The following is a 19,647-nucleotide window of genomic DNA, read 5'->3' as shown; positions in this document are numbered from 1 at the left end:
TGGAGAATGGGCCTAGGCCCAATGCACAGGGGAGGGGAGTGGGCCCAAGTGGGGGAAAAGCTGGCCCACAGTGGTGGGGGAGAGGAACAGCAGGCCTGGCCAAATGCAGCTGCAGCAGCAGCTAGGGGAGGGAAGGAGTGGGTCTCCTCCCCCCCTCATGCCCAGGCTCCTGCACTCCCCTCCCCTGCATCAGCCCCAAGCCCGCTCCTCCCATCCCCGAGCAGGTCCAACATGAGCCTCCTCCTCCGCTCAGGCTCAGGCCCAGGCCCACTCCTCCCCCACCCCCACACCCCCGCGTCGGCCCTGAGCCCACTCCTCCTATCCCCATGCTGATGCTGGGTCAGTCCAGGCCCACTGCTCCCCCAACGTGGTGCCCCAGCTTCTCCCCACCCTCAGGCCTGGTCCTCCCTGGCATTGGGCCCAGGCCTGCTCCTCTCCTTCCCCCACCACTGTGGCAGGGAGAGGGGGAGCAGGCCCGGACCTCAACAGCAGAAGGGAAGGGGGAGCAGGCCCAGATGGAGGGCGGGGCTAGGGCTCCATCCCCACCCACTCCCCCCTCCACCATTCAATGGACTGAGGACAGGACACCTCAGAAGAGTCTATTATAGCCTCCCAGTGGGAGGATCTTGGCTAGATGCCTACTTTATGGAAATGGGGGACTCCTCCCCAGTTTGCGCCTGTGGCCAGTTGGCTAAGTGAAACTGGGGCAAGTGAAACTGAGGCATCTTGGGGCATCTGAACCCCAAGACCTCCCAGCTTGGACCTGTATGTAGGATGGATTTGGGAATATCTGAAGCCCCAGGCTGAAGATCCTGGGATGAACGATACTTATCATATTATCATAGTAGCTAGGGTCAGGAGGGACCTGAACAGATCATCTAGCCTGACCCCCTGCCACAGGCAGGAATGAATGCTGGGTTCACAACACCCCAGACAGGTGATCATCCAACCTCCTCTTGAGTTTGCCCAAAGTAGGGGCGAGGACCACTTCCCTGGGAAGTTGGTTCCAGATTTTGGCCACCCTAACTGTAAAATATTGCCTTCTGATCTCCAACCTAAACCTATTCTCCATCAGCTTATGACCACTTTTCCTTGCCACCCCAGGTGGTGCTGGGGAGAAAAGGGCTCTACCTATTTGCTGTTAGTCTCCCCTGATGAGTTTGTAGGCAGCCACCAGCTCCGCCCTCAGCCTCCTCTTGCTGAGGCTGAACAGGTTCAGGTCCTTCAGTCTCTCCTCGTAGGGCCTGTCCTACTGCACTCTAACCAAGCGAGTATTAGGATTTGGCTAATTCAATCTGGAATATGAAAATTTCCCCCCTCCCCCCCAAAAAAGAAACATATAACATTGGTACAAAAGTGCTGCTTAAAACTATATTTATGAAGTACCTGTGCTAAGCCTTGCAGCAGTTTCAGAAAAGGTAACATGCATCAATTCTGGATAAAATGGGTACTATAAGAAAATTAGTATAGGTATGTTTATTTCAAGATCAGTGTCTTCACCTTTGCCCCTCACTTCTATGTGAGAGTAAGGAGGGGAGGGAAGTGGTTGCTGGGGGCAGAAGTTGGAGTGGGCAGAGGGCAAGAAGCCTATCTAACCCATCCCACCCAAGTATATTGTCCCTGTTGTAGCAGTGGGAAGGGGAAATCTCCAATTCAAGGAGACCTCCAATACCTAGAATGATAACAAACTTATACATTTTCCATATATAGAATCTAATTATTGGGGGAGGGGTGTCATCTTATAGTCACGGTTGTCTTATATTTGAGTAAACACCATAAGTGGACTCTTTGTTACTCTACATCCTAAATAAAAATACTAAATATACCAGACCCAAGACATACCCATGAAGGACATCACTTGACACATTCTTCCATTTTGACAACTACTGATAATTATTCTTTGACTATAAACCACTGATAATTATTGTCTGTGAACAATTATCCATCCAGGCATGCATGTATGTTACAGTAGTTTAATATGAATCATATTTCTCTGGCTTTTTCTATGAATGTCTTGTTAGACAATGTAAGTCAAGGTATACCACATCTACTTCTCTATCTACATGGCCTGTCATACTGCCTAGAAGGCTGAATTTATATTTGTTCTTGAAAAATCCATATTGGCTACAATTTATAACTTTATTATCTTCTAATTTCCTACAAATAGGTTATTTGTTCCCCCATCTTTCAAGGTCTAAGGTCAGACTGGGCTAAAATTCCCTAGGCCCTCCTTTCTCTCTTTTTAAAATAGGCACTATGTTTCCTTTCACTGCCTTCTGAGAACTCACCTGTTCTCCGTGAGTTCTCTGAAATAATCCCTAATGGATCTGAGATTTACATAACCAGTTTCCCAAGTATTCTAGTATATGTATAAGTCTCTGCATTACAAATGTGTAAGTGACAATTAAGCGGGTACTATGGTCAGCTGCAAACATCAGAAATGCATAAAACCAGGAATGAAAAGTACTCAGTTAAAGCTGAGCTAGGAGGTTTTGTTAAAAGAAATTGAGTGAAGTTAAGAAATAAAAAGCCAACTCATCAGAAACAACCCTGACAGCAAATCCATTAGATAATGAAATATTCTCCAAAGGGAAATAGTGGAAACTACAGCATATTTAAAATTAAACAATAAAGCATTAAAAGTATACAGTAATAGTCCAGAACTGGCAGGTGGACAAATTAAATGACTCAATATGTCTGTTCCATCTCCACTGTCTCTGAGTTCTTGATTATAAAGTTAACTATTGTTATGTAATATTGCTGCTAAAAAGCATGTTTTGTTAACAGATGACCACTATGTAACATCTTTCTCTCATATAACCATTGATTTCCCTAGAAAAGGCATTTCTTCTATAGCATTCTGACCGCCTCACTTCGAATATCCACTCACGAGCTGCCTTAGCACTGGTGCTTGGTGGTGGGTGTGGTGAGGGTTCGAGCGAACACTGAGAGGGACCTCAATCACCCCGGAGAAGGCCCCTGAACTCATCTGCCATGACTTTGAATGTATTGTCAGTGGAGGGTTCTTCTTCTGTAGGTCCCTTGGAGTCGGTCACTCCTCCTGGCGGATATTCGTGGGGGCTTCACCTCCCCTACACCCCTTCCTTACACCAACCTCCGGTGGGCCACTTGATCTTAATGCGGCCATTCCTCCAGTCTGGATGATCTTCGGTCTTCACGCCCTCTTCTGGACTGGTTATTGAATTCGTTTCTTTTGGTAGGCTACGGGCCTACTGGATACGCCTGTCTTGTCCATCTCTCCCATTGTTGATGGCCCGTTGCTGAACCTCGCGATCACCCCGTGATGATGTGTTGGTCAGATCCCCATTGAGGTGGACCTAACCAAAGAATACTCAATGAAAAGGACAAGCCAGCACACCAACAAAAAACAACACAAGAAACTATATACCAACAGAAGGCAACTAAAGAGAAGAAGGATTTTAAAGAAAAAAAAGGATAAGAGGGCAGAAAGAAGAGAAGGGCTCAGGTCAAACTGCTCTTTCCTTCTCTTAGCCCTAGAACCTGGGTCATGTGTCGTCCCCTGACGCTGCTCCACTCTTTTCTTTCGCCAAAAATATCTTCCGCTCTTCCCCAGGTTGGTATTCCTCCTTGGCTTCATACCTGTGGGAACCCGGGGTGGGAAGCCTCCATTGCCTCTGGGGTTCCTATAACTCCTTCAGGAGCAGGGTCATCCCCCTGGGCGCTGGTGCTCCATGAAACCAGCATGGGGTGTCTCTTAATCAGTGCTGCTTGGGGCATCTCTCCCCAAGCCTAATCTGCCTCTTCGTGCTGGGGCAGCTTGCCACCAGTACTGAGAGCCTCTGCAGCCTCCGCTGCCTCTCTCTGACCAGGATCCTTCCTTGCATGCCGGCATCACCTGCCGTTGGCATGGAGAGCCTCTGCAGCCTCCACTGCCTCTCCCACTCTCCCCATTTCCCTTTCCATGCTCTTTTTTATCTTCGCCAGCTAGTGATTGCTGCTGATGTCACCTGCCGGCTCCAGCTGTATATAAGCGGGGCTAGCGAACCACAAAGGCTCCACTCTTTGTTCTTCTTGCATCCTGTGACAGGTAACCAGTTTTTGTCTTTAGGGTTTTTACCCATGGGGTGTGTGTAGCCCCCATCCCGGGGTTCCCTAGTTGAGGGGTCTCTAACACCCCTGTGGTTGTGCCCCTGAGACATGCATGTAACAATTTTCCTGTAAACTGCAAAACTTCCTTAAACAACCAATGCTGGAACTGTGGGATTGAGGAGAAGGGAACTGAAAGCACGCAGAAAATGATGTTCATCTTCTGACCTCTGCTCTTCCTGCTCCCCATCCTGTTTTTAATCGTTAAAATGAGCATTGTTCATATCAAAACTAAATACAAATCAGACATGTCATTAGAATGACACTGAAGTGGAATTACAATGGTGTATATCAAATCTGAATTTGGATTATCAGAAAGCTGGTATAGACATATCCAATTCATATCATACAAAACAATGTCACTGAGAGGATAAAGATGTTATTAAATAAAAACCCTTACAAGGCTGATTCTTATTTTCATGATTTTCCCCTACTGGGCTCTGGATTTTTTCTCTGTGCTTTCTCTGTTAAACTCTCAGAGCCAACAGTGTTTTCCACAATTGATATTTCAATTTATTTTATATCTCATGATAGTGAAATTAAAAATATGTACATAATCTCAGCTGGTGTCAATTGCCATACCTCCACTCTGACAAATTAAAGTAACTGAGGATCTGATCCAAGAATTGTTATTCATTGGCAGAACTTCCTTAGACTACATTAAGAATATACAAAGATAACTGAGGTAACAATAATATAATTAAACATAAGTTAAACAAATGTAAATCTGCAGAATAAATAGTGAAGTCAGTTTTTATTAAAGCATAAGTAAGTTTATCTGCAGTTGGTGTAAACTGGATTTTTCTTCATCACAGGTTATGGCCACCCACAATTCAACTCTGTAAGAAAAACCTTCTCAGTAAAAACAGGTTTTTTTAGAGATGAACCAAGTAAGCATATATCACCCAGGTGAAAAGCAACCCTAGTTGAAGGATTTAACTATGAAAATTATGCAATTTCAGACCTATTCCATGGTCTAGAATTTCAAGTGCAACATAGGTGGTTTCTATAGGAGGGAAAGTTTGGGGAGCAAATCAGAAGAAAGGGCAGAGGCATTAGGAGCTGATTCCAAGATGCCAGTATAAGTAACTTCAGAGGAAAAAAAAGAATCTATGCCAAACAAATACAATTATTCTCTATAGTATTTTGCAAGTGCTTTGGAAAATGGTGGTAGTTAAAAAATAATCTGAATGTAACGGTATCCAGTAGAACAAAGCAAACTAATGGCTTGTTCTCTTCATTCAGTTTACATTCAGGCATCTCTTTTTTTTCAAATGATCTGGCAGAGCATATACAGTACCAACTGGAAATAAAAACATTCAGAGCAATTTAACCCTGGTTGTTCCCAGGATATTTTTCTCCTGTAGCCACCACATTTGCTCTAGGATAAAACATCCTCAATGTCTGTACACTCACAGTTTCTACTGGAAGAATAGTGACTTTCCCAAGAGAAACTGAATGTCTGTACATGGCCACTGTCTGTCACTCCAGTATTGACAGATCTGGTTATTACTAGGCCTACCTTTACAGGTCCAGTATACAAGAACAAAGTGGCCACTTGGATTCACTGCTCAAAGCCTCCCAATTGGGCCTTTTGAAACAGATTTTGTCAGATCTCCTATTTACCAATAGATAGCCACCTCTCTTACTGATGTTGCTGAGAGATGTCTTCACAGTTAAGAGCCTTTCCTCAAATACAACTGACTACAAGAAACATGCTCTGCTGGCTCTCCAATCTGGCACAATGTTAAACACCTGGCAATCCACCTTGTAGACATGACTGCTCATGAGAGAAAAAGGTAATGGATGTTTAAGTTGTCTAAAGACCATTCCTGGAATTTTCTTTGGAGAAGATGAGTGGGTAATTAACACATTACCTAGAATAGTTTAACTAGTTATATTGTTGACCCTTCAGAACTTGAAGTCTTTAAATATTTATGAAAGATATGCTATAGTTCATCCAGAAGTTATGAGCTTCATACAGAAAGTACTAAATAAAATTCTATGGCCTGAGATAGGCAGTCAGACTAAATGATTATAATGGTCCCCTCAGGCCCTACAATCCATAAATCTCTGAATCCAAGATTATGAAAAAATGCTTAATCCAGAAAGGCTCACATTATTTGGCAATAGCCACTGAATATATTTCAGGCCAGAGGGTTTATCACATGTTTGTGCTTTGGAATATTATTTGACCCCTGACTAAGAGTGGAGGAGAGAAGGTAGGAAGGAAGAAAAGGAAAATAGGGCAGTTTTTCTTTTTCTTTTCCTTCCCTTGTAATATTGAGTCATGGGAGTCATGATAGCATTAATAATATAATTAAACTGTAATAATCCATGGAAGGTCTGGTCTATCACTTCTGCTTATCTTCTCCCAGCCAGTAAGGAGTACACAAAAATAAATTTTCGTTCCCCTTTATTTCATAACAAATATATTATACATAAAGGCTCTTCCATGATTCAGAAGTTATAAAATGAATTTAAGTTGCCTGGTAGCATGGCAAAAAGTAATTTAGAAATCCCTCCAGTTCCTTTATTTTTGGAACATAATTCAACTGAGAGAATTTTGACTTATTCACTATACCCAGGTCATGTCACTTGGGTAGCAACATAATGAATAAATCAAATCCTTTATCATTGTACTGAAATCCTACGTACAAGTCTGTGAGATTTGGGTGGCTTATCTATGGGTAGTGGCCACACATTAATGGAATACAAGCTGTGTAACATGGATCAGAGATAAACTTGTCCTGGATTGGTGTAACTTCACGCCACCTAAAGTGTGCTTAGCTAGTTTCAGGTGTTAATGTATGGACAATCCAGGGGTTAAGTTCTCCAGCAGCTGCCTAAAATTAATGTGCAACAAGGCCCTCAATGTCAATCAATGGACCTACTCTTCCTTTTGCCAGATCTGGATTTGACCCACTATAATGTTAGTATTTGACTTGATCAATACAACAGGCTTATGACCATTAAGCCATTATGCTGGGATTGTTGGAACAAAATTAAATCATTAAGCAAATCTTCTGGGGGTTTGTTTTGCTCCAACAAGATGCAGTATTTGTTACAATGAAGGAAAATGGTAGGGGATTTGCTATAATGCATTTTAAATATCCAGAGTTGCCTGTATATATCAAGGTGATGCAAAAAAGAAATGTCAGAAAAGCCTATATTGCTTTTCAAATCTGATGATGTCATCAGATGTATATTGTCCCTTTGGGCAGTAGAGGGAAGAGGGGGAAATCAGGCTTGATTCTTTGAGGTCTGTTCTTATACTTGGTATCTATCTCAGAGGCATAATGTGTCCAAATTCTTAGTTGCTTGAGATCGTTACCCAGAACTATCACAGTATTTTTTACCAGCTCTAATCATACAACAAAATGTGTATGATATTTTTAACCCATTAGCTGGCAAGGGGTGAGGTGGCATGAGCACTAAGTCACACAGTTGACAACTCAAAGAGGTCGCAAGTTTGAGGCCATAACAGAAGCGCTCATGGCGTGGCCTGTCAGATTCCAACAAAATCTGCAAATTCTGATAAATACCTTGTCAAAAGGACACAAAAAAGTAAGGGCCTAACCTGGTCACAAGCAAGTTTCCTCTCTACCCAGATATATGAACAATGTTAATGCATAGTTTCTCCAGATCTTTCAAGTCTAATTTAAGTTAACAGTGCCCAGATGTAAATTTACAGTTGCAGAGCATAGTATGGAAAGCAAATTAAGAAATTCATGAGTTAACCCTGTGGACAAATGTCAGAGAGAATGGTATCTATTTGGGTACAAATCTGAGGCTTGATGGGAAAAAATGCTGTTAGCAGGAACTGTCTATCTTTTGTTAAATGACGTCAAACTATGGCTTCAATATTTATTACACACTGCTGCTTATAAAACTTCCAAGATGTCTAATGGAAACAGAGCACAATAGAAGCTGGTTCTGCTTTCCATTTACATACTACCATTGGGAATCTCTTTCTTCTGATGTTCATCCATAATATAAGCTTTTTTCACAGTGGGTAAGATTTTCCTTGCTTTGAAAACTGTAATTCTCCAAAACAAATGGGAATATCAAGTATGTATAAATGCCAGTCTAACAACATTTGCTTGTCAGGTCAGCACGATCTTCTTTCCAACTCTGTTTATAATACTCAACACTTACCAAAAACTTCCACCCAAAACTTATTTAAACATAGGAAACAAAAATCAGAAATATTTAAGTCAAACTTTCAATACAGCTGCCCAATGGTAGGCACCCAAATCAAAACTAGACAAATAAGTAGCCTGGTTTTTTTTCTAGCACCCACTGAAGTGAATGGGTTATAAATGCTCAGGTTATAAGGAAAGCAGTACACATAGTTAGGTGCCTAATATTAAGCAATGAAGTTTGAAAATGTTGTTCCCAGAACTGTTATGGAGGTTTCCATCTTCAGAAAAAAAAACAACAGTGTTACAACACTTAACCTCTAAAATATTATCCTTTTATAATTATCCCCAACCAAGCCACCTAGAGAATTACCCAATGCCAGTCTGGTAATCTGCCCATCCTAGTAGTGGCAGGAAATGTAAAGGGTTAATAAACCTATTAAAACCTTATCTGATAAAAGTTGGTCTTCAAACCCAAGTATCAGAGTTCTGAGGTACAATCCTTGCTGATGATCATTCAACCAAGTATACAACATTAAAATACAAAAGGACTCAATACTGATGCTAGATCAGAAATAAAAGTTCACGGGTTAACCTCTGAAAACAAGTCACTTAGGAAGACTTCTTTTTCTTTAAAATGATCAGATTAAAGCCCTAAAAGCTTGAACCTGCTCTGTGTGCATGCATGCATGCATTCTTCCCCACATTAACTGCTCTTCAGGTAGCATTTTGCAACATCTGTGTAATGCAGCTATAAAACAGCCTTTGGATAAGTAGATTTTGCAGAAGTATTTTATAATTCGATAGTGCAGGTGTTAATGCTGAGCATGTAAAATTGTAAAAATTAATTTCCCAGTTTATAGTATTTTAGGAAAATCATCAAGAAATACAATACTTTATTCTGTTTGCACAATTTTAACTGCTCAGAACCTTATTTGGTAAAACTCGTAGGCTAGGAACATACATTAAAAAGCCTAAACCTGAATTAATTCAATCTTTGCAGGTTAGTCTAACCTGCAAAGCTTGAACCAATTTGGAGGTGGATGGATATTCCCTTTTAATTGCAGAAATACAAGCACATGATGCAGTGGCTCAAGCTAGAAGCTGGGGGATGCTAGAGCAGCCCTCCCTTCCCTTCTACAGTACTGAGCTGAGGGGAGGGCGTGGCCAGGCCCAGCAGGATGCTCTGGTTAACCCAGCAGGGAATTGGTAACAGTGTTTATCACCCCTACCTCTGTGTTTATCACCCCATTAAGAAAAAAAACACAGGGACATTCCCAGCTACCTGTTGATAGTCTGTCCTTGTCACAGCACGGACTGTAGCCAGCATGTGGTCTGCTAGCTAATACACAGATACCTCCTCAGCAAGGCAAAGGGGAGGGGAGAATTCCTGCTTAGCAGGGAGTAGTGAGGGGAGTGGGGGGAGCAGCCTGTAAGTCTCTGCCAGAGCTCCACCGAAGGAGCAGAGCGGAGGGGCCAGCTCTACTATATTCAACCAGTTGCTCATCACTTAAATCAGTTTATGTGTAATATTTGTCCCTATCCTTAGCCACTATACAAAACCTTCTTCCTTTTCTTTTTCATGTCCTTGGCTAGGGACAGACATTACACATAAACTGATTTAACTGGTTTCAACCTGTTAAGCAACTGGTTTCAACCTGTAACAGAACAGATGCTCAGTGCACATAAACCTGTTTGAAAATGGCTGAAACCAGTTTGAGATAAACCTGGCTGAATGCGGTATCAGATTTAACTGATTTGGGTCAAACCAGTTTATGCAATGTCTGTCCCAGACCCCTTGCTGGTTTAAGATAAACCAGACACCCCCAGCATCCCAGCATTCTCTCTGGGCTGGTTGGGCTCTCTGCTTCACAGCAGAGCTGGCCTCTCCCCTCTGCTCCCTGGTCAGAGCTCTGGCAGAGACTTGCAGGCACAGAGCATCTGCCTGGCTTCTCCTTGTTAAACAGGGATTATTCCCCACTCCCCTCTGAATTATGCAGACACCTCAACATTAGCTAGCAGACCACATGCAGGCTACGGTCCGTGCTATGGGAGACAACAGGCAGACAGGCTTTTTGAAGCTAATCAACAGGTAGCTTAATGTCCTAACTGTTTAAGAAAAGCTCCATTAGTTAAAGGAGAAAGGCTTTTTTTTCTTAATGGGTTGATAAACACTGAGTTAGGTGTGATAAACATTCCCTGCTGGGCTGCTTGGGGGGGAGGAATAATCAGAACATCCTTCCAGGGCCGGGCCATGCCACCCTTAGCTCAGCCCTGTGGAAGTAAAGGGAGGGCTGCTCTATCACCCGCCAGCTTCTAGCCTGAGCCACTGCAGGTATGTGCCTGTATTTCTGGGATGTCTTTCTGGTTACAGAACTGATTTAGCCTGGCCAGGTTAAACTAAGCTACAAATATTGAATCAATTCAGACTCAGGCTTTTTGAATATCCGTCCATAGCCCCTGTGACAAGGTATTTAGCAGAATTAGAGATTCACTTAATCTGACAGGCTGTCCTGTGAGCGCTTCTGCTGTGACCTCAAACTTGTGACCTCTGGGCTGTTAACTGTTCACCTTAGCACCCATGCCAGTCCAGCCCCCACAAATCCCCCCATACATTAGAGCTATATTACATACATTAGAGACTATACATTAGAGCTGATATATAGGGACCTACTGAATTCATGGCAGAAGTGGGGTGTGCTGTGGCTCCTTTCATTTTAGTTCTCCCCACCCCCCACACTGATTGATTGAGATGCCCTGCTTGTGACTTGCTCCTGATCAGCAGGGAGGCAAAAACTGAGGTTTTAAATATAGCAAGGTTTTTGCCACTGATTGGCTGAGGGGCCCCGAACAGCCCTGTTGTTTGCTGCTGACTGGCAGGGAGGCAAAAATGGTGCCATGTTTAAAACTGCAGTTTTAGGTTCCCTGCTGGTTAGGAGGGAACATCAGGGTCCTCTGCCAATCAGCAGTGAGGTGTGGGCACAAGGGGCAAGTGGACTGGCAAGGGGAGATGTGGACACAGGGGAACATGCAAGGTTAAAGGAGCTGCCATGCACTCTACTTCTACTGTGAATTCAGTAGGTTCCTACTGATATATGGTAGGGTCGGAGCAATTAGGCAGAGCTGGCAAAAAAGCAGGGTTTCTGGTCTATAGGATGTTTTTTAATTAGCTTTAAGTCCAAAATTAAAACAAAAAATGTTCAAAATTTCTCATGAAACAGAAGGTCACTTTACTTTGCATCTGCTGAACTGAGCTTCTGCTTTGGTTCTGGTGATCTGACATACTTGGAATGAAAAGTGGGCCTCAATAAATTGATGTTTTCTGACAAAACCAGTTCTGTCATTAGTGCCCAAATCCTGCACAGGTTTATGCAAATGTGTAAATAAAACACACTACAAGGAGTACCACTTAAATCTGGATATTATTAAATATCCACTTAAATCTGGACAAGTCTTTCAAGGCTTCAGCCCTACTTTTCTTCTCCCTTTCGGTTGTCATATTTTTAAATGCTTCTGTACTGTCAGCCTGATTCAAAATCCATCCAAGTCAATGGAAAATCTTCTGTTAACTTCAACAAGCTTTGGATCATCAAGCCCTATAAAAACATTTTTTATATTGCATTCCTTCAACTCCACCAGAAACCAGACTTGCAGCCCAACAGTCTGTTATATATATGTAGCACCATCTTAGGACAATCACTGTTGCATAGAATAGGCAATTGTAAAATTAAAAAAAAAAAAAATAGAAAGCCCAGAAGATCTAGATCTTGTGAAATCAAACATATGGAAAGTATTATAAATAATTTAAAACCCTATGGAATGCATAATTTAATCAACAAAAAAATCCTTTCACATATAACACACAAAAGCACAAATAGCTATTTAAAAAATCCAGTACTGTTTAATATATTTTTAAGTGGGAACCTCTCTTCCACTTTGCTTGCATATAGAGTTGGGCTTGTGTTCTTTCTCTCTCTCCAGCAATTCGTTTTTGTTTAAATACAGAAAAATATTCACCAAGCATTTTTCAATCTTGAATCCTGTGCTGACCAGCTCATATTCTGCAGAGAGAAGTGTTTATTGTCAAGAACATATACTGCCGCAATCTAACAAAGGTTCAAGAAACATACTGGAAAAATATTCTATAAAGTTAACAACAAGGACAGAACACATGTCGATAATCCTTTGCTTAATTGTTGCCCTGTTCGTGCAATATTCCTGAACGTTAACATTTAACATGTGTTAAAAACAACCCTGTTGCAACCCTGCAGCTCTCTCTAATTCTCCAGACTATTCCATGGATGTAGAAGAGATGACAGAATCAGTGGGATTTGTGCAAAAAATGCACACCTGCCAAGTATTGTAAGCCTTACTTCTCTGATTCTGGCATACAGCAATTATAACAAAATGATTGCACATTTTTTACGATTCCTATGCACAGCAACAACAATGAATCCCCTTGAAATTATAAGATAAACCTATTTTGTTTTTAAACAGTTGAAAGCCCAAGTTTCAGAAATGCTGAGTATACAGACTCCAAATTCTAGCTTTAGTGGGAGCTGAAGGTGCTCAGCACAGCTAAAACACAGACTATTAATTATTATCTTTAAAGTATGCTGGCCTCATGCAAACAAAATCCATCATTTAAAAAAAACAGCCTTAAGAGTACTATTCTTGTGTAGATAGCCCAGAAAAGGCCTTTGTAATGAAGTTGAGCCAGGGGAGCAACTTCAGGATATGAATTCAATATCATGATTCATTGCACAAGATAGGGAAAGCAAAATTCTTTTAGAGCCACAGAGGGGATATTGAACCTAATCAGCTTTCCTTTTGTGTCTGGGGACCCCCTAGGTCAGTGTAATAATCATAATAATATAGTCTTATACATCATGACCTTTGATTGCAAAGGATGCCAAATTACTTTATGTGCATCTGCAAAAGGCAAGAATTCTTGTGGATCCTATCTTTTATTGGATCAAAAGAATGGTTGGGATAGATATAAGCAAGTTTTTGGGGTATCACAGTACCCATCCTCAGCTACCCTTCATACAGCACCCACAACACCTTTCAAGTCAATGTCATACAACTTCCTGGGAAACAGTAGGGAAAGTCATTTTGTGGGTAAGGGAACCAAAACTCATGGCAGAACTGATACCTTTTATTAAACCAACTAGATATCTGCAACAAAAAAAAAATCTTTATTCTTGTGGGTAAGGGCACAGATGCTAATCATGAAAGTCCCATATGTGCTAGGGCCAGGCTTTAAAAATTAAGCTTCACTTTTGTTGACAGAATTTGTACTTACATTGTTTTGATCCACAATTTTTTTTCTTGTAGTGGAATTTTGGCAGCAAATCTGAGTACAAATAAGTTACAGAGTCAGATTTGCATCTGTGATTTATTCTGCAGATCAAAAGTTGTGGGTGGACATTTAGGGGTACACACCACAAGCCACAGGCCTCAATCCTCTGAAAAAAAAAACGCTATTTCCACATGGCAGGAACAAAAACATGTTTTTTAAGATCCCATCAAAAATAGAAAGTAAACTGTAGGATATTCTCCATCACCTACAACTGATCGGTGTGCATCTGAGCTGATCCTGTAATTCCAGTTCAGATATTGCAAATGTAACCCTGGAGATCATTAAAACTGTGTTCTGTACCAAAATCAGCAACTGCAATATGCAGTAGATATTTGATGATACAAAATTAAGGGGAATCTCTTACCATCATAAATTCTGGTCTAGGACACATTCTCAAGCAGCCCTCACTGAAATTCAATAAAAGGGGAAAGAAAACTGTCAGGGGCTTAATTTGTAGTTTTAAAAAAATGTAGAGAGAATCCTTCACTCCGGGCAATTTGTGCTTGACAGAAAGGGAAGGGACATGGCAAAAGCAGTTTCCAACTCCTGAAGTCTCTGCTCAGACTCTCAAAAGAAGCTGAATTAACTCTCCTGCCGTAATAACTTTGACTAACTGACAATCACACTTATTCACCCATGGGAATAACAGCTTTGGCCAATTCCCACATATACCTCTATACCACATGACCATATCTCTAGAAGGTTAGGACAGATTTGGGGCCACTTTGTACTGCCAGCAAGGTACAATCAAAATATATCAGGCTGATGATCTTGTCCAGAGACCGTTGTATACCCTTCCTGGGTCACATGCTGTGATACTTCTCATATACGGTGTGCTTCATGACTAAAGGAGATACCCAGAAAGCTGTTAATAAAGCAGGTAACTATTTCACTCAATGAGGATCTAAGTATAAAAGTAACTATTACCGTTATCTGTTTTTATAAAGTGGTTTGTGTTGTATAGAAAGTATTTCTCTAACAAATCTTGGCAACTGATTCAAAGAATCAAGTTACCCCTGAGGAACAGGTAGTGTTTGTCTCCTTACCTCACCTCTTTGTCTTGACATATCACTACAATATACCTTGTAAACATGATCTTTGTTCAAATGTAAATGTGTTACAAAAGAACACTACATTTTAATTTTATCTTGATCCTGTGTGATTGAAACTAGGCACCTCTTCCATTTACAGTTTCAATAATTAAGAATTTAGTTGACAGCCTCATATTCTTCCATTAATACCAGTATTTCACTCCCACCTACTAAAAAGAAACAAAAAAGTGCCTGTTTGACATTTTATACATTTATAGCTTTTATACAATAATATTGACAGGAGTGAATGGCACACCCCAAAAGGCAGTATGGGACCTCTCCATTCTTAAATTTGTTATATTAATAGGACTGTTAATATATTTATCTATAAAAGTTATAAAACTATAGGAGATTCACAATATTTGGCAAAATATTATGGAATAAAGATAAGCTATGCATAAAGTAACCCTTATAAAAGGCATCCATATTATCTGAAGGTATGCTCTTTTACTTCTACAGTTTCTCCTGAGATTAAATGGTCCACATGTAGTACACTACCTCTATAATCTTGGTAACACGAATCACTGACTGCATCATGTTATAATACATTAATATTACAATGAGTTATCACTGTTTCCCATAAACTTGATATGTAGGTGCAACATGTAGCCATGGCAATGTACCACACAATATTTTACAATGGTTCTCATATAACTTGCAATCACTTCACATTCCTTACTATGTAAGATGGGCAGCATCTCTGGTTGCCAATCAGGGTTTTTCATGAAGAGCTTGCCTTATACTGGATTTGAACATACATTTCTATTTGCCTTAGAGTACATTTCTATTTTACTCTGAGTCAAGTAAAATTCACAACATTTAAGTTAATAAGAATTTATACAAACTAAAATGAAAAGAATTTAGTTTTTAATAGATTCCAATAGAAAATTTTTAAAAATTAAAGAACTAAACAATAGCAATTAAACAATCTACCAAATGCACCAAGGTAGCATTTAAAATCTAAACTTTGCAACAGGGAAACCTGAAAGTAAAAAGGATTAGTAAAGTGATCCGAATCGAATCAGGAGACCAATAAAAAAGTCCGAATTGATTCAAAGCTGAAGCAATTTGGGCAGTCCCTGCTCACCACCACAGGGAGCTGGACCCAGACTCCATGCTGGTAAGTAGGGAACGGGTGGCTGGACGAGGCAGTATGGGATCATGGGGGAACCCCCGCCAGGCCTCATCCCTGCTTGCTCCCCCAGCCCCCCTGAGCACCCGCAACCCCTGCCCACTCTCCCAACCCCACCAGTGGCTAATCTGACCAGCCACAGCATCTCGGCTCTTTAAAAAAAAAAGCCAAGCACTCACCGGTTCCTGCCAGGCTGGGGGGGTGCTGATCCCCACTGCCCCCCACTGCCTTGTGCTGTGTGGGAGGTTCTGCCATGAGCCCCCACCCCCTGCCTGCTCTTCCAACCCCATCAATGGCTGCCCTGCCTGGCCCCAGTGTCCCAGCTCTTAAAAAAAAAAGAAGCCCCACACTCACCAACTGCTGCAGTGGCCATCAAGGCTTCTGGGGGCTTGTGGCAGAGCCCCCCATGCAGCGCAGGGCAATGGGGATCACCACCCCCCCACGCCTGGCAAGAGCCCATGAGTGCAGGGCTTTTAAAAAAAAAAAGTGCCGGGAAGCTGGGGCCAGGCTGGGCAGCTATTGACGGGACTGAGAGAGTGGACGGGGCATAGGGGCTCATGGAAGAAGCCCCCATGCAGCTCAGGGGAGTGGGGTGCAGTGGGGATCATCTCTCCCTCCCCCTAGCCTGGCAGCAGCCGATAAGTGCGGGGTTTTTGTTTTTGCTTTTTTTTTTTTTTTTTTTTTTAAGATCTGGAACCCTGGGGCTGGGCAGCCATTGATGGGATTGGGAGAGTGGGCAAAGGATGGAGCCTGTTTGATTTGGAGAGTCAGCTGATTCAGTGGTGGACAAATCTCCAAATCAGATTTGGCTGTACCAATTCGGGACAGTCATTTGAATCACCAAATCAAATCACTGTCCCCCGAATCGGCCAAATCCAAATCTGAAGCGAATACTAGCTGCTTCGCGCAGGCCTAATAATTAGCTGCTTAAGTGCAGTGCTACTTCAGAGCTAAGGTACACACACAGTGCTTGTAGAAATTACATTGGCAAACATTTTCCAAAAAAGAGCAAATGGAATCAGAAAGACTTTCACAGCAAAAAACACAGATTACTATGATATGCAGTTAAATTCTTGACCATAAGTGTCTGATATGAGGTTTCTATACTACTTCCCTATGACACTGAGATTATCAATATTAAGCATTGCTGACACTGAAACTGCAGCCATGAGTAATGATGCTACAGTCATAAACATGCCACTACAGGTAATAGCAGAGGAAATGACAATCAGCCATTATCAAATAAGGACACAAAAATGACTTATCGCATAGTATCCCAGATGAACATAATAGCAGAATTATCTCTATAAATTGAATAGAGACTGTTGTGGAAACAAACTGTGACATTGGTGAGCCTCACGTCCAGTAACACCCTCCGTCAGGTAGCCCCTCCCCTCGTCCCGCCTGCCACAACTTTGATGTTATGGGTGATTCGAAGGAGGGGTTCAGTGGAGCTCTTTTACCAGAGGGGTTCCCCAACGCGGGTGTACTCACGGTTGAGGCTTCCGTTGTTGCACGGGGCTCCACCACCCCTACACCCCGTCCACTCACCAACCGATCCCTTGCCAGTGAGATGGTAACTTGCCGCTATTCGCGGGCCTTCTTGCCGGTAGGTGTTCCCGACCGTATGGACCTAGGCTAATGGTTGCCTTCAGTCAGCCTGCCTTAGAATCCTGCTGACCCCACTGCTAGCTCAGGTTGTCTCCCTTTTCCTCCCCGGATCTTAGAAATAATATTCCTCCAGGATGGGGAGGCTTCCCGGATCAACGCCTTGGCCCCGGCAATCCCTGGGGACCACTCCTTCTGCCCCTGCCGGGGTTTCCGGTTCTTGCTTCAGCTGCTGAGCTGATGCAGAGCTGCCTGTCTGAGGCTTTCGCTCCAGGGGAGCCACCGCACCATCAACGTGCTGCCCATCTCCTCTCTCCTTCCCTGGCTCCCCCCTGCCGCGGGGTTTGCTGGGGTTTTTAAACTTCCCCGTGGTGGCCACTGCGGCTGCCGCGATTGGCTCAGCTGTTCCCCTTACCGGGAACAGCTGTTTAAACAGCCAGCATAATGCCGGCTTGCGCGGCTGTAATGGCGGCTGCGGCTGCTGCCGCGGTCCCGGCTCCGACGCTGCCGTCCCTCCTGAGGGTAAGTAGCCCAGCCCGGGGTTTTTTTTAGGGGTTGTTGCTGCCCCCCAATCTTCTCTGTCCCCTGTCTGTGCCCATGACAGCGGCACGCCGCCGTCACACAAACAAAAAAAATGTAAGTACCAAGCTGCAACCGAAAAGATGTACATATGATTAGGAGGAACTCTTACACACCAGGATTTCATCTTGAGACTTTTCAATTACCAATTTTCTCTCAGTATCCCTGACATGAGTAGTATAGACTGTTCTTGTAACAAAACAATGCTTTTTTTTTTTTAGTACACTAATGCTCTTTCTTGAGTAATACTTTGGCTGAAAATTCTATTGTAAAAGCCAATGCCAGATACAGTTAGATCACCAGACTCTCTTTCTTCTGCTGCAGATACAAGGTAGCTTACTATCCATTTTGTTTTAGCCCCTCTTTTTGATTAACTTCATCCAAATATAGGAGTTGAAAAGGAAATTACTCCAATTAGAATAAGTAAGGGAATGTTTAGAAAAGCAGAAGAAAGAAACAAGGATGATCTTGTGATGATGATACAATTCCTAATTCTGCCACAATTCCCTCAACAAGTGATTTTGTCAAGTTACTTGAGGCCTGATCATAGGGCCTTGTTACACCTTATACTGTGAGCTGTACAAATGTTGATTAGCATTAATGCTAGCAGGAGTTTGGAACAGTCACACTTCGGGCCAGAAGAACCCTGAAGGACTGAAAGGTAAGAATCAACCTCCAGCACCCATTCCAGGCTTCCTGCCTGTCACCTGCTCCCGGGGCTCCCTCAGATCTGCCCCCCCACCCCTCAGGCTTTCCCCCTGTTCTCCCTGAACAGGGGGGAGATGGTAAGCAGCAAGCGGGGACCAACCACAGATGCCAGTAGCGATATCAGTTGGGGGCCGGTGGCAAGCAGCAACCACCCACAGAAGCTGGCGGCAGCCAATCTCAGGGGAGGCATGTGCCCCCCATGCCCTCCTACCTATCACCTATGACTGGAAATAGTACAGTCCCAAAACAAATTAATATTTTTTACAAGTCAGGTAAATGTCTCTAATTTCCTGTAATTAAACACCACCTTACAAGGAATTGTTAAGCTTAACATTCTTATTTAATCTTGCCTTGGACTGAAAATTAATGGGATTTTCACTAACCTACTTAAGCAGTTTTGAAAATCATACCTCTTCATTCATATTCTATTCCATTATAATAGCCTTTTTTACCATACTATCTGGCTCCAATTTGTAGCAACTGTAAGTGAGGATCAGTGCATTCTTATTAATTAAGTGGCTGTGGGGGGAAACTTTCCACTACATAAAGTTCTTCTTTGCCAGTTTACCTCTTCAGTAGGTTATCCTCTGAAAATAGTAAGAAAAAGGCAAGCAGAAGTGGCAGGAAGAAGAAAGAAGCATTATGATTTTATATAATGGATTACGACTTCAGTTTGAATAAGCAAGACTGAATAAACCCCTGTACATTATTATATGAAGTGTGGTAGCAACTAGAATCCTTAGTCAAAAACTGGAATCTCTTTGGATTAGTCCAAAGAGCACTACATACACATAGGCTCAACATTAAAAGATTAAATTAAAAGATGCAATAGTGTATATTAACAGAAAGATGTAGAAAGAATACTATGAAGGATGTACTGCCATGTTGAACAATGCA

At 42.3% G+C, this 19,647-nt stretch overlaps 1 protein-coding gene across 2 annotated transcripts in view; it reads right to left on the bottom strand.

Annotated features, from left to right (window-relative positions):
• Positions 1 to 19,647, bottom strand: part of THSD4 (thrombospondin type 1 domain containing 4) — a 702,916-nt gene that overhangs the window by 499,834 nt on the left and 183,435 nt on the right. The gene's annotated exons all lie outside the window — the stretch shown is intronic.

This window comes from Alligator mississippiensis, chromosome 11 (assembly GCF_030867095.1).
Source record: "Alligator mississippiensis isolate rAllMis1 chromosome 11, rAllMis1, whole genome shotgun sequence".
Classification (NCBI taxonomy): Eukaryota; Metazoa; Chordata; order Crocodylia; family Alligatoridae; genus Alligator; species Alligator mississippiensis.
The sequence above is the reverse complement of the archived record's forward strand: the minus strand, read 5'-3'. Positions and strand labels throughout refer to the sequence as shown.